Raw genomic sequence first — 16,393 nt, 5'->3', positions numbered from 1 at the left:
TCAGTTTTTTGAATGATCAGGGTCAGACTGTTTGCAACCTCTTACTTCACCTTTATATGGGGTGTGTCATTACTCATTAAATGATTCTAGCCTGGCTGTTATTCCCGTCAAGCACATCTGGTGGTCATCTCAGCCCTCTGTTTCCTGATTAATTCTTATTCAATATTTGCAACACCAGTTTGCTAATGGTTTGGGGGACTTGGCTAGTCTATTTTTTTCCTACGCTAATGCCCTTATTATTCTTTGCATTATGCTTTAAACCACCGGTATAATGGCAACATCTAACCTGTTTTTCTTTTATCCACTAAGGTGGTGTTTCTGGTTGCTGTCATTTAACCTGTTTAACTTATTGGTCTGTGATCACTTTCCATCGGGTTAAGGTAGTATTACCTAGATTGGAGTTCGACCTTGGGTAAGGTCCCGTTGCCGAACCTGTTTTCTTCTAAATCCTCTGTCGCTAACTGAGCAATCTCTTCATACAATCAAGTGCCTGAAGACCATGTCCTTCAGGTTCCATGCAGCACATAAACAACCTATTGGTCTAGTGCATGGAAGGCTGAACCAGCAGCTTCTTTGGAAACTGTTCCCCAATGGGTGAACACTACAAGCCTTTGTGTTTATAGCAATGCTGAACTATGCTGTCCACTCCATATGGAGGCCTTTTGCAACAGGGCTCATGTCTCTTTCACTGCTTTCCTTGCCATGACAGATTTCTGAGGCTTCTCTGAAGTGGCAACCTGGTCCTTGGATCCACATACCCCTGGCATTCCCCTGTAGATGTGGTCTCCAGGGAGGAAACAGCTGTTTGGGAGAGTTGCCTTTTAATTAGGTGATAAGCCCACACCCACCTCCGTGGTAGGTGAGCTTGCTATTCTCCCATGCGGGACTGCACAGAAGCCACGAAGATGAAAAACAGAGTTGCACTTACCTGTAACTGTTGTTCATCGAGTGGCCTTCTGTGCAGGCATGCATCCCTCCCTCCTTTCCCCACTGTGGGCTACTGCTTGGAGGCTATGGTGGTCTTCCACGGCGGCGAAGGGAGATGTCGTGAGTCAGCCTGAACTCTCCTCGGAAGAAGAGGAGGAAGGGGTGGCAGAGCAGGGTGATGCACCGGTGGAAGTCTTACCAGGGCGACTGGACCATAGGTCTGAACCAGCAAAGACGACAGATGCAGAAGAAGGTGCTGCATATTGGGAAGGAGCAGAGGAACAGAGAAGGTTATCACCTCCAGACCCGCCCAGCCCAGTTAGCCGGCAAAGATCAAAGGTTCGGCTCAGTTTGCAGGAGAGGCGTCGCAGCATGAGATTACAAGCAATTGGTCATAAGTGTTTACAAGAACCGACACCAGCGAATGATGCAGAACTGCTAGCCTGAGAAGGGAGTGAGGAGGAACAGCCATAAATCTTGGGCTGGCCAGTCAGTCAGTGTGGGAACAACTTGCTAATTACTACAAGCTCTGCTGCTCGTGCTGAGATCTCTGCGCACAGTATTGTCTTGCTTAGGTGCCAGCTACCAGTTCCTGCCCTTCCGGCATCCCTGCAGAACCTGGGAGGACCGAGCCTAGACCTTGACGCAAAGGAACTCGTGCTGGTGAGTGAACCTGTTCCTTGTTGAGAGTGCTGCCTTGGTTACCCACTCAGTCCACCCACACTACCAGGAAGAGTAAACCGTGACAGGCTCTGCTCCCCCCCAGTACCCTCCATTGCTGGGAATGGAGTCAGAGGCCAAGCACCTCAGCCTGGTCCTTGCCTGTACGCAACAGGAGAACTGAGTGGGGAGCGCCCCTCCTCCCTCCGTCACATGACCATTGGGCGGGAAGCCGGCTCGCTCTCGGCCTGGGACAGGGGTGGGGAGGGGGAGTGCTCCAGGCGTTCTGAAGCTCCTAAAAGCTTTCTAGTCAGTTCTCCGCGGCTGGCCTGCGCAAGCGCAGTCCCCATGTGTGCCGGCACAGAGGTCCACTCGATGAACAACAGTTACAGATAAGTACAACTCTGTTTCCCCCACCCACCCACCCCAATCCTTGATAAGTGTTGGCACTAGATTGGGCAGACAGAAGCCAACAGATCACTTGTGCCTCGGTAACTGGAGGAAGTGCTGCAAAACTGGGGAGAGGCAAATGTTACCACAGTGATCCCTCTCCCTGCCATCTTGAGAACAGCAATTAGTAGCACAAAGAGGTTACAGCGCCCCAGTGGGCATGATTCCACCCAATTAAAAACAGTCACTGGCACAAGTTAAAGGTTCATGTAACAACACGTCACCTGTAGGTCTGCCCTTAGGAGGAAAACCTCACATTCCAGTATGACAGAGTGAGCAGAGGGATTGGCCGATGTCTGGGTGAGCAGCGCCTTTGCCTGATCCTGTTCTCTGCCAATCAGGCCCAGAGAGAGCCCCACATTCTTGCAGTGCCTGCCAAACAGCATTTCATACTTATGCTTGCCTGCTCTCTTGGTTTTTAAACCTCTCCCTGCGCCCACTATGAAAACAAGAATTTTAACTTATGACAGAGCAAGGTTCTTTCCCAACCTGTCTGAAAGAATCCCTTGGAAATGGGGATCCCTGAGAATTTCACCCCAGTTGGTTGCCAGGTGGAGAGAAACAGCCAGGAATACATTTCCCATCAAAGTAACTGGAAGAAAACAAACACAATTTCAATGACAATTAGCTTTAAAAACAAATTTCACTAAACCAAATCAGGGGGTTAAAAAAATAACTTCTGAAAACAAGAATGAGAAGGATTTTTGTGCACATCTCCAACCCATATTTTACAAAGGCTTGTGTGTACAACTGAATAGTGCTAGAAACAGATATGACTAATTACTAGGTTTTGTTTGGAAAGGAAAATCCTCAATTACTTCTTTGTCTTAGTATATCTTTGTGTTAAGCATAAAGGATTAATCATAAAGTACAAGATGTAAATAACATGAGGTAATGATGGGACATTCATTAATAGATACCCTAATGTTTTCTAAACTTTATATTGCAACCACATAGAAGAAGAAGAGTTGGGTTTATATGCCGACTTTATCTACCTTTTAAGGAGAATCAAATTGGTTTACAATCTCCTTCCCTTCCTCTCGCCACAATAGACACCTTGTGAGGTAGGTGGGACTGAGAGAGTGTGACTAGCCCAAGGTCACCCAGCTGGCTTCATGTGTAGGAGTGGGGAAACCAACCTGGTTCACCAGATTAGCCTCCGACGCTCATGTGGAGGAGTGGGAAATCAAACCCGGTTCTCCAGATTAGAACCGGCCCTCCTAACCACTACACCATGCTGGCTGAGGACCTGGACTGGGGCCATAGCATGGGAATGTGGGGAGGGGAGGTTAACCCCTTTCTCGCATCATTTCCATGACCAGTATTGCCTCAAATGGGATTACTTTTTTACCATACAGTACCTATATTTCCCCCCTCCCCAACAATCCTGGAGGAGCAAAATAGAGTGGGGTGGAGAGTTAAAAGCCTCTCCCCAAATCCCACAGCCCCATTTTGAATTGGGGTCTCAAGCAGCTTCAATTTAAAGTTTTTATTTTTAATCAGCAAGTGATCCATGCACAGATCTCTCCCTGTAATGTCTAATTTGACCCTTAGTCTGCAAGGCCTTTCTCCGTTGTATTCTTAATAGTTAGGCCAGAACTATGAGAACCTCTGCATGGGGGGCAATTCTTCACATTGTGCTTCATTGCTGCTGCAGCAACAGGAAGTGTCCACATGTGTACTCAGAGTGGTCTCCGTGTTTTCATTGGCATCTCCTTGTAACTACCAGTTCTTGACCCCTGGTGATCATAGTCCAATGGGGGAAAATGCAGTGAGGTTGGGGAAAACGTAAGGGACGGATGATTATACAATGGCTCTTATCATCAAATGCTGCAGAGGGAGGCAAACTGAGAAGGAAGACAGATTTTGAACAATTAATAGCCACAAATACAGGATATTTGTTAGGAAACATTTATAAAATTATATTGCAAGATGATACCGAGCAAGTAAAAGACTGTATGATAAAATGGATGCAAAATTTTGGAGGAAACATACATATGAAGCAATGGGAGGATTTGTGGGCTAAAGAAATCAACTTTAGAGACTGTCAAACATTAAGAGAGAATTGGTATAAAATATTCTACAGATGGTATATTTCACCTAAAGATATAACAAAAACTAATAGTAACTGTAATGTATGCAGTGGGAAGCTGGAAACATGTTGAGCTTGGAGCCTCTCCAGGTTCCTGGGCTTGTGTGTCCCTATTGGCTCTAGGAGTTTGCAGCTGCCCAATCACAGACTTGGGGGGCATGGCCCCGAGCGGACAAGTGGGCATATAAGCAGGGGTTTGTGCACAGTTCTCTAGTTCTGTTTTGTTCACCTAATAAAGCAGTTGCTGTTGGAACTCCGTCTCCAGTGTCGTGTATCGCCCACGCATACATAATAGTAACTATAGAGGGAAGGATTGGAAATGACAAAACATGGATGCATCCTTCTATCATATGTGGTGGTCATGCAAGACAGCAAGAAAGTATTGGATAGAGATCCATGGTGAAATGCAAAATATTTTTAAAATTAAGTTTATGATGGACCCTAAAAGTATGTTATTACATATACTATCAAGTAATATACTGAAAATATATAATGAACTTTTCAAATATATGGTGTCAGCTGCGAGAACAATACTTGCAGCAAAGTGGAAAGCAGATTAATGTCCAAGTCTAAAAGAATGGAAAAACAAATTAGCTGACTATGTTGTCATGGCAAATCTAACATCTTATATACATAACAGCCCAAGATCAGAATTTCAGGAAAATCTGAATTTTTTTTTATGCATATATGGCTGGAAGTTCAGATGAGAATTAAAGTAAAAAGGGAAAGATTTAAGAGAGATGTTTTATAAGAGACTTTTCTGAGAAACAAATGTAGAGGAAAACAATATTAAGCTATTGGTTCTTGTAGGTTATCCGGGCTGTGTAACCATGGTCTTGGAATTTTCTTTCCTATATCGCAAAAGCACTATAATGTTACAGTATAGAAGTGAATTATTAAAAATGTAAGTAATAAGTTGTATATAGAGATGTCAAACTTATTATTACCTGTATGTTGTAATATTAATAATGTTTTTAATGGGGGGAAAACGGTGCTGCATGGATGTTCAGGGGGAAAAACGGAAAGGCAGAGCTAAGCATCTATGTGGAAGCAGCCCACATTACAGGAGAGAACACATCCAAAGAATGGCATACCTGCGTCATAATGTGCATTTTTCTGTCCCTACCAACAGCAACCAACGGTGTGGAGTGGAGATGGGAAAACATATTCCACCCGTATCACTTGAAAACTCACATTATGAACATTATTTTACTAGCAGTGTGAACATCGTTTTAAAGGACTGCTATAACTATCCGATACTGATATCCAAAGGTATTTCTTAGCAATGCTTATGAAAAGTGTGGTTGTCCCAAAAGGAGCAGAGCATCTGTGTCTCTTCTGTCCCTGGATGGACAGTCGGTGGTTCAAGTCAAGTGCTTGTGAGTCAGACTGTGAGGGAAACAGCCTCAGGCGCAAGACCAGGAGGACCCCTGTCCCTGTCCTTTCATCTCTCTCAACAAGTAGCAATGAATGGGATGGACTTTGCATTCTTGGTCACGCATGCCAATCAAAAAGATAACAATAGCAATAATCAAGACTTTTTCGGCTTGGCAATCAAAAGGTAAATGTTGATGTGAGTAATGTGAGCATTTAAAAAATTAATGGGACTGTGCCCTCATTCATATTCAAAAATAAATCCTGTTTTATTCAGTGGGGCTAATTCCTAAGAAAGTGTTCTTAGTACTAGTAGCCTAGCAGAGCCATCCTAGGCAAAGTTACATGCTTCTAAGACAATTAATTTCAACATACTTAGAAGGTGTATCTCTGCTTAGGATGCCAGTATATTAATCTGAATTAATTCAAGCTCTCTTTCTTGCTATCTGGAAAATCCTACATTCTTTTTCAGCGGAAAAAAGCCCTCAAATACAACAATGGGCCATTTGCAAGTCTTATGCAAATCCTCTATTAGCTAGTTATCTTCTTTGTTATCCATGTATACATTCCATATCCATGTATGCATTCCTTTTCAAACCCATGGATTCCAGGGATTTTCTTCCTTACCTACCCAGTGAATACTGTAAATCAATTTCCCACATTTGTGAGAAATGAAAGGAAGGGACAGGAAGAGTCTAATATCAGGGATAGAAATTCCAAAGATAAGCTTCACTCAGTGCAATCAAGTTGAACAAATAAGTGTATGGAAAATTGCCCAAGTAGTTCTACATGGCTGACACTGTACTTTCAATCTTTTTTCCACATTCTGTCCCAAACTAATAAGGTTTCCTCATAGCACAAAGTGAGGACAAGACCCAAAGATTAATTTTAATGTCCTCTGAATGGTTTATGACTAGACCAAGAGCTTATTGCAAAACCCCTCCAATTTCTGCTTGCTTGTTTACTGGTCACTCTGACAATAAAGGAGGGTTTTGACTGTGCTACATTAATTGGATTAGGGTTCTATTGTGTTTGCTCATGGGAGAGATGGGTTAGATTTCAAGTGTTCTAGGAACACTGCTGGAAATAAAATATGGCTTGAGTTAAGCACATCACTCTCTGCCTTTTAAATGTATCCCAAATGTTCATCTGATCCCCCCAAGCAGATTCTTGTGGAAATCGCTATCTTTCCCCTCTGGCTTCAATTGACAGTTTCTTCTCAAGCACTCTTTTAATTCTTCTATAATAAGAAGAAAACAACAACAACATTACTTGCAATCCTTAAACTTCTAGGTGTCTCCAAGCAGTCAATATGTTGAGACCACATGATCATCTCCATTGCCCTCACCTTCTTCATCTCAGTCTTGAACCTGATGACTTGCACCTTTCCCACCATTTTCAACTGCTTCCCTAAGTAGTACCTAAATTGCAGATGTAATAGTAATTCCTTCTCCCTAGGAAATCCAGGATCTCTAGCAGACAGGTCTCAGCAAACCCATTCAACAAAGTTACATGTCCCTGGAATCTTGTGGGAGGGGGGATTCAGTGACAGGGAATAAAACTGATATGCTTGCAGTGGAGATCTAGCCTAAATGTATTTTAGGCAGATGGACAGGGGAAATATCATATGAAAACTAGAGCCCAAACTCAGGTTTTTCCCAGTGTGAGAAAAATTCCTTAACTGCATGGTGTGAGCCATTTGGTTGCAGTTTGTTCTGCTCTTCCCTATAATTGCAAAAGTCAGAAGAAGGATGGAGGAAGTGGACTCATGCTCAAAGCTGCCATAGATTTGATTGATACAACTTTTGGTTTTGATGTAACTTCTCCACTTCACATCAGCCCACTCGAAAAAAGTGAACCTGGAAGAATGAAAATATGGAGGATTTAAACAACCACAGTATACATTTGATGAACACAGTTCTCAAAGTGAAGAAGTCAGGTAATCCTTCCCTGTCCTTTTCCCATCTCAGGCATGTGTCCCAGCTGTAGCAGAGCTCCTCTCCCCCCTTCCTATTAGTTGTAACATTTGTTTGCAGAGAAGACCCAGCTCAGAATTCCCTCTTTCTGAGCCTTTCCTCCAATGGCCCTGCCAAAGCATTTTATATTGCCTTTTTACAAATGTTGCTGAATCAGTTTTATTGTATCAAACATTTTATGGTTTTAATTAAAGATTTTAGTATGATATCTTGTGTTTATGGATTGCTGTAATTGCCTTTGGTTTGAAAAAAGCAGACAATACATTAAAAAAATAAGTCAAATATTGTGACTTTTCACATTTCCATATTTATTGCATCATTTTGGGAAAAGTTTACTGTCCCTATTACAGGTGGCAATAGGGACAAACAGGTGGCAATAGGGACCCCTATCTGCATACCAAGAATTACCATCCAAACACTACCTCCCATTATAAATCACTGAAAGCTCTATTCATTCTGTTGTATGCTCTCTTCCTTCATTCTGCAATAGACCTATGCTGAAGTATTTCAAAAGCCACGGAAGTGTTTGTTCTTTGGATGAAAGATAATCTAGAACATCTTAATTGTTTTGAAATCTGTTTATTAACAGTAGTCAAAATAAGCCTCGGCAGCTTCTGACATGACTGGCTGTGTACCCAACGAAGTCTTAATGTTCACATGAATGTGTTTGCGTATTAGATACATGATATATCCCCTGCCCTACTCAGAGAGTTGACATGGAGAAAGTTGAAGCCTTAAGAACAATTCTAGGAACCCAAACCAACAAACATTTACTGGCATAAGCCCCCCAAACAAAGGCCAGGGTATTTATCAGGGGCTGGGATGAGAAAATAAGGACAATCCCTATTAAACGGGAGCAGTTGAAACGTATGTTATTAGCATGATGCAAACATATGGAAAATGAAACTGGAACACAATATCTTGCCAGCATATTACTGTGTACGGCCCAAGCAGGCTGGTCCTTGTGGCCATACTGAAGCCAGCTACTGCTGATTTCCCCCCCCCCAGACACAGAAGCTGAGTTGGAAAGGACTGATAGCCCACCTAGGCCTTATTTACACTGCAAAATAAAATTAACTGTATATCACTTTAAATTTCATTCCCCCCCCCCATCCTGGGAGACTGAGTTGGGTGTTCAGGATTCCCTGCTCTGCCATCACAGAACTGTGCTTTCCAACACACAGTTAAATTGTGGAACTCCCTGCCCCAGGATGTGGTGATGGCTGCCAACTTGGAAGGCTTTAAGAGGGGGATGGACATGTTCATGGAAGGATAGGGCTATCCATGGCTACTAGTCAAAATGGATACTAGTCATGATGCATACCTATTATCTCCAGGATCAGAGGAGCAGGCCTATTATATTAGGTGCTGTGGAACACAGGTGCTGCTGTAGACCTCCGTTTGGGGGCTTCCTAGAGGCACCTGATTGGCCACTGTGTGAACAGACTGCTGGACTTGATGGGCTTATCGCACCCAGTCCAGGGAACGTTTCTGAACCCTTTAAAACACTGAACATTCCTCCCCCCCCCCCGCACCACATTTTCCCGTTTTGGTCATGAAACCGTTTTGGAAGCATATAAAGCCTGCAATATCCCAAAACAGTTTTATGACGATTTAAAAACTTACCCCGTTCCCATAATGTTCTAGCCTTGGGTGCGATAACTCTCAGACGCTTTGAGGACCCCCTTCCCTCTGCCCACGCCCACTTTTCCCAGCTCCTCTGACTCCTCCCCTCCTGGTCAGTCTTGTGGTCACTCCTCTTTTATTTGCTTGCGTCCTCTATTTTTTTATGGCCATCTGCTTTTGCTATCGTTGGGTCAAAGGGAGGCTTGTTCGTTGAGACAGAGGGGAGCGGGTGGAAGAGAGCAGGCTGCAGGATCCCAGATGGGACCGTTTCAGCTGTGCACGCTCCTTTTGATTGGTTTGTGCTTGGACTGTATCATCACTTAAACATGAGCAGGGGATTGTATTGCCAAGCATCCCCCCCCCATCACATAGGGGAATTGTCTGCTCTCTACCTAGCCTCAACGGGAATTTCAAGTTTTTGGAGGAAAAAAAACCCTTTCTTAACCTCCAAACCACCACAACGAGCATTCCTGGCAGTCTCTGGTAATTGGAGAAATAAAAGTGTATACTTGCAAGCCCCCCCTTTATTTAAACCATGATAACTTCTAGTGCACCCCCACCCCCAATCTCTAGGCAGAAGGACTTTCCCTATTCTGCTTCTGGGTCCCGATTGATTGCAAGACCCCTCTGTTTTCCCAACCACCCAACTTCTAGGGCACCTTCCCCCCACTCCCCATTAGTTTCACTAGTCGGTTACAATGCAATCTGATTACAGAGCTTGTGTGTGCACAAAGGTTTGTGTGCGTGCGAGAACTAGAGGCGTGGGGGAAATTATCCCATAATCCTATCGTCCCGTTGCAACGACGATCCCGTGCAGGCACACCAAAGTGCAGAGGGGGGGAGGTAGAGGGGAACCCAAGCAACGTCACGATTACATATTGCTCCCTCCATGCCCCCCTTTCTCTTGTGTGAGTGCTATTTTATTGGAGGTGCACTCTGAAAGCAGACGTTTCAGAGACGCTAGAATGGGGCAGGAGTGCGGGGGGGGGGAATTGGAACTTGCATCCAGGACAAACGCTTTTAAGGTGTTTTCCACACGTTTCTTGCACTGGGTGCGATAAGACTCCAGGTCTAATCCAGCATGGCTTTTCTTTTGCTCTTAGATTTCCCGAGGAAGAGGGAATTACAAGGAGGAATTGTCCCTGGTCTAATCCACTGCAGCAAGCCTAAAGCATTCCACTTCCCTCCACTGCTAGCAATCTATAGCATCGATATCACAATCAGATCAGGTATGCTGCAAAGATAAAAGCTGTAAAAAGAATCACCTTTGGGGAGTTGATGGATAGATATCACTCTGCTACTTTAAATATTCATCTACTTTGGCTTCCTGTAACCAGGGGAGCAAATCTGCTTGTGTGCAACATATCTCTAATGAAAATGTTAGCAAAGAACCATTTCCATCCTCAGCTGGTGACTCTGATGTCACCCAGTGAAACCCTCCTCCAGTGTTTGCAAAAGAGTACAATTTCCCCAGTGACTCGGCTGGGGCAGCTCCATTCTTCCCCTTTGTGTCTTTACAGAGGGATCACTGCCGTAGGATTGGTTTTCTGCAGCTCAGATTCTAGATGTTTCCACTGTGTAAATAATTTATGGGCTATGTACTTCCTCTCTTGTTGGCAGCAACTACAGGGTGTCATATGAGGAATGGGAAAGCAATGAAAGAGGATTCAGTCAAGACAGCAGCATGGAAAAAGCTGCATTGCCAGACCACAACAAACCACCCGGGAAGCCTGTTCACCCTATTACGAACAAAATGAATTTCAGACAAAAGTAGCAAGGCCGTGCAGTGAGAACAAAGGTGAGGAAGTTAGAACTTAGAACAAGGAATTCAGACTTTGAAAGAAACTCCTGACGGACTGCTCGTATCATGTAGACAAGGAGCTTTGGGGCGTGGCCTTTTATTGTCCGATACAGACAATATACCCAAACCCTCAAAATGTTGGTGCGCTAGGAAAGGGTATTAAATTTTATAATAGTTCAGAGCCTGTCAGTATATATTTGCTAAGTATATATAAACAGTCTATGTTTCGTAAGGTTGCATTTGAAGAAGCCAACTCTGACCCATGAAAGTTCATGCTGGAATAAATGGTGTTAATCTTTAAAGTGCCACTGGACTTTTGTTTTGTAGCAATGGATATCCTCTGGGTATCTTCAGACTCACGAAAGCTCATTCACTGCCAGAAATTTTGTTAGTCTTTAAGGGGCTACTGGACTCTGGCTATTTTCTACAACTTGATTTTAGTTTGAGAGGGTCAATTAAAGCCCTCATGGGTTTCACCTGCTGTCTGACGTGTGAATTGACATGCCATAGCCTTGCAGATCCTAGTTCCTACCTTGTGCACAGGCTCTTGAGTGAGAAAATGAATCCTGCTTCTGAACTGACCTGCTGCAGACTAGCGAGAAATGCCAGTACATTGCTGTGAGAACGTCTTCTTTTCCTCCACAGATTTAGTTAGTAGGAAGTGCTAAAGGGCAAATATAAACCATCCTATAACCATCAGGATGGAGACAGCCAAAGATCAGGCTGTAAGAACCTTTTGCTTTGTTTGGAGAAAGGTGTTTGATGCATGCTAAACAGCAAGAAAGGATACTCAGTGTGGTATTGGTATTGGTCTTTTGTTACTTGGCATGTGGAATGGTCCTGAAACAACAGTTTAATTCATTGTAAAGGGGGACCTTTAAATTGAGCTGTGTCTGACTCCAGAGGTCCACAACACCACAAACGTCATGGATTTGAAATAAAATGGCACCAGTAGCTGCAGGAACAGCTTTTGAGCCCGTTCATAAGATTACTTGCATCTTATGATTCCAGAGCAAATCTTGGAAGGAATGGTGTCAGCCGCCTTTGTTAAACAAAAGCCTTTCCTGACATCAACATCAACAACAACAACTGCCAGGTCCCCTCTGGCCATCAGTGGGGAAGGGGGAGTAGGGGGATCTTTCCAGGCTTAAACTGAGGCCTAGGCCTTGACGGTGTCTCCATGATGACATCATTTCTGGAAGTGGCTACATCATGTCGACAACGATGAGGGAGACGCTGTGGTATTTGGGCAAAAGCTCTAGGGTAGAAGCTGTTTTTACCGTAGAGTTTTGCCCAAGTACCAAAGCATCTCTTCATCCTCTTCGATGTGATGGCGTCACTTCCAGAAGTGACATCATCACTAGGTAGGGTTGCCAGGTCCCTCTTCACCACCGGCGGGAGATTTTTGGGGCGGAGCCTGGGGAGGGTGGGGTTTGGAGAGGGGCGGGACCTCAATGCCATATAATCCAATTGCCAAGGCAGCCATTTTCTCCAGGTGAACTGATCTCTATCGGATGGAGATCAGTTGTAACAGCAGGAGATCTCCAGCTAGTACCTGGAGGTTGTAATCAAATAACGGCTTACAAGTGCTATTCAGGAGTATGGAATTCAAAATATGGCACAAGACAATATTTTCCAAAAATAGGAAAACAAAAATACAAATCTTGCTTTTAGGAACATATATTGAGAACAATTTTATACAGTCACACTTGTTGAGCAAAAAGATATATAACAATTGGTCTAAACAAGACCCCAAGTTATAACACAATATGAAAGTAAATAGGCTCAAAGGCTCAATTCTTATTCAGTCAGTTTTAAAGAAATCCATATATATTGCACCTAGTAGGCAACGGAAACGAAACGTGATACAATGGAGATCCGGTATAATTCCATTTCGTGTAAACTTTCTCAAGCCTTCAGTCTTTCCGTGCACTATTCATTCAGTGCATAAAGGAGAGTACCTTTCCTGTATGTTTGGACGGCTGAAGGCTTTTTTTTTTAAGCCTGGTAAGACCCTCGCCAGCTGGATATCACCAGGGGAGGGGCCCCAAAGTGGGGGATTCCCCGCCCCCGGCAGGGGTCTGGCAACCCTAATAAATGATAATAATAAACCCTCTACATTCCTTCTGAAAGGTATACCTATGCTATGCTTAGCCCCAGCCCAACACCATTAGGATAAAATCGTATCTCCATGGCCATTTCCACACAAGGTATTTGTTCTGGATTAGATGCTGTTGGAAAGTGGGTCCCTCGGCACCCAGTTCCTCATGGCATTGTGGTGCATTCATGCAGCTCCTGTGGGTTTGTGGTGCATTCATGCAGCTCCTGGCAGCTTTTCTCCAATCCTTCCCCAAACTGATCTTCTGAAAAGTCTCAGGAAAGATCACAGCAAAGCCTGGATGGCTTCTGTATGGGATGGAAAGTTCAGATTTTCCTAGTCCCGCTTATACAGTAGCCATTTTCTCTCCCTTGTCCTTGCAGGGCCATTTCCTCCTCCTGTCACCAGGGGGCTTCTTGATAAAATCAGCAACTGAATATTGTTATAACATTATAACGATCTGTGTATTGAGTTCTCTAGCCTCTTTCATTACGGAGATGTAAGGGGAAAGGTTTATATCAATAATGAAAAGATACTTTTCATTTTTAAATGAAAGCTGGGAATTCAGAGAGGCTCATATACAACAATATTCACCAGCTGATTAAAAAAATTGGAAAGACCTGGTCATGTAGGGATGGTCTCTGCTGGGGGCCTGGGGCAGGGAAACTACAGGGAAACCTGCCCCATGGCCATTGGGCTGTATGGGCAGCTGCAGCAGCAACGGGAAACTACACAAGCCAGCCCTATGTGGAAAACACCCATGAAATTTAGGAAGGGAGCCTTGCTTAGGGTTGCCAGGTCCCCCCTCTCCATCGGCTGGAGGTTTTGGAGGCAGGGCTGGGGCGGCAAAGCCGCACACGTGATGCAATTATATCACTTTCGGGTTTACCCCAGAAGCGCTGCATCGCAACGGGAGGCTTTAGCACTCAAACGCATAGCGTTTTTGGAGGGGTTGAGTGCTAAAGCATCCTGCCACGATGCGGCGCTTCAGGGGATAAACCCAGAAATGCCTAATCATGTTGCGCGCGGCTGCTCATGCGAGGGATTGCCACTCCTTGAAGCCGGGAGGATTGGTGGGCGGTTGCCACCTGGAAACCCTAGCCTTGCTGGAGGAGGACAGTCGTAGTCTTGCTCACTGCTCACTTTAGAAAAGGGGGGGGATGTGTTTACAGAGTTGCCAACCCCCAGGTGGGGCCTGGAGATCTCCCAGCATTACAACGGATATCCAGACTACAGCGATCAGTTATCCCAGAGAAAATGGCTGCTTTGGTGGGTGGACTCTATGGCATTATATCCCACTGAGGTCCCTCCCTCCCCAAATTTCACCCTCCTCAGGTTCCACCCCCAAATCTATCCAACCCAGATCTGGCAAATGTAATCTATCTCTGGAGAATGGAAGCACACAATACTCTCTGCTTCTAAATAAAGACAAGATTAAAAATAAACATTCACAAAATGGTGGAAGCATTGCTGTGCAGAGGGATATCTTTGCTATGCTGGCCCACTTTTTCCGCCCCCCCCTTCCCCCCAAGTAGGGTTGCCAGGTCCCTCTTCACCACCGGCGGGAGGTTTTTGGGGTGGAGCCTGAGGAGAGCGGGGTTTGGGGAGGGGAGGGATTTCAATGCCATGGAGAGATAGTCCAGTTGCCAAAGCGGCCATTTATAGCAGATCTCCAGCTAGTACCTGGAGGTTGGCAACCCTACCCTCAAGACAGAAAGGACCTAAATATTCCTGCTGTCAGCAGTTCAGCATCAGAGGACATGGCTTCTTCACTGTTGTTGCAGTTGAAATTCAGTGAAAGAGAATGAAATCCTACCTCTCAAAGTCAAAGTCTTGCCATTTCAAATTCAGCTTCTCTGTGAAATACTTGTGTATCTTCTTTTGATCTCAATGCATAGTTAGATTCTATGTGTTTTTCTCTTTACAAAAATATTTCAAAGCATTTTTGCATATACTAGTACCAACATTTTTGTATTAAGCCCATTGTTCATTTTCCATGTCCTTGCTTCTTCTTTTTTGTTATAATCACTAAGATGTCACCAGGGGGGTTACCGCACTATGTATTCCCAGCGATGTATTGAGTATGAAAATGTTATTAAAAATACTGTTCGCACTTTCTATGTATTCCCATCAATGTATTAAGAGTTTGAAACTGTTATAAAAAAATACTGTTCGCACTTTGTTTGGCCCCTTTAGCTGTGAAGATGTCTTCCAACCATTTTTTAGCCGTGGCATCCAGAAACGCTTTTAAAGCGATGTTTTTTTATAACATTTTCAAACTCTTAATACATCGCTGGGAATACATAATGCGGTAACCCCCAAGGTCTGTCCAACAGAGTTCTCCGAAAATCGTGCAGTCATTTTATTACTGTTGAGCCCAAATATGTGGAATAGAATTGCCGGTACGTTCAATGCTTGAGGACCCAATTTCCCCCTCTATTAAACATCTGCCGATCATTCACATTTGTACCAAGTGGTTAATTTTGGTTTTGGAGTTTTTAATCAGGATTGGTCAAGGTGTGGCTCATTTAGCAGCTCTCACAAGCATTGGGTGCCACCTGCTGGTGAATCTAGTGGGGGGGGCAGAGGGTGGAGAGAAGAATAATAGATATTTAAAAGGTGGGAGTCAGCAGACTCTGTAAGGAACTCTGACACTGTCAGTTGCTGATTCTACGGTGGCCAGGCCAGGTCCACACCATATATGCAGAAAACCAAGGGACACAAATGAGAACCACCCCTTTTATAAACACAGGACCTCTGTTTTTAATCTAACCAAATAGAATCTCTGTAATAGATCAGCACCCGAAGCTGGTGAAATAGCTGGGGCATGATTTACCCTCCTGCCATCCAGGATGTAGCAATCCCCCCTCCGCCCATGTTAATGTTGGATCAGTATGCCAGGTTCTACTTTGTTAAAAAGTCCTGATTCTTGGAGGGTATGCAGACTTGAGCAATGCTTGCGCTTGCCGACACCTTCAGAACAGTAAGATGTGAATTACCCCTTAGGATGTAGGATCATGTCAGACAGGTAATACAGGCATCTGTTTCAAGCAGCTGTACAAAAGCAGATGCTTGCTTGCCTTGTGCAAATCTTCTCTCTGAAATGGAATTCCCTCACCCCCCGCCCCATGATTTTGTGCATTTTGAGACTCAGGTGGAATGCCCTAAACATATGTTTTAAACTGACAGGAGGATAGCCCTGAGCTTTCAGAAGAACAAACCAGATTTAGAGGTGTGTATCCAGAGACGACCGTTGCTGTCTTTTTCCATATGAAATGCTCAGCTAGCTCTGAACATGTTCCTGTACCCCTGAATGTACGGATAGAGTCATATGTTGCAGGTGCAACATCTGATTACTAGAGCATCGTGTGGAAACTTGCCTGCATTAA

Source organism: Euleptes europaea, chromosome 10 (genome assembly GCF_029931775.1).
Source record: "Euleptes europaea isolate rEulEur1 chromosome 10, rEulEur1.hap1, whole genome shotgun sequence".
NCBI classification, from domain to species: domain Eukaryota; kingdom Metazoa; phylum Chordata; class Lepidosauria; order Squamata; family Sphaerodactylidae; genus Euleptes; species Euleptes europaea.
The sequence above is the reverse complement of the archived record's forward strand: the minus strand, read 5'-3'. Positions refer to the sequence as shown.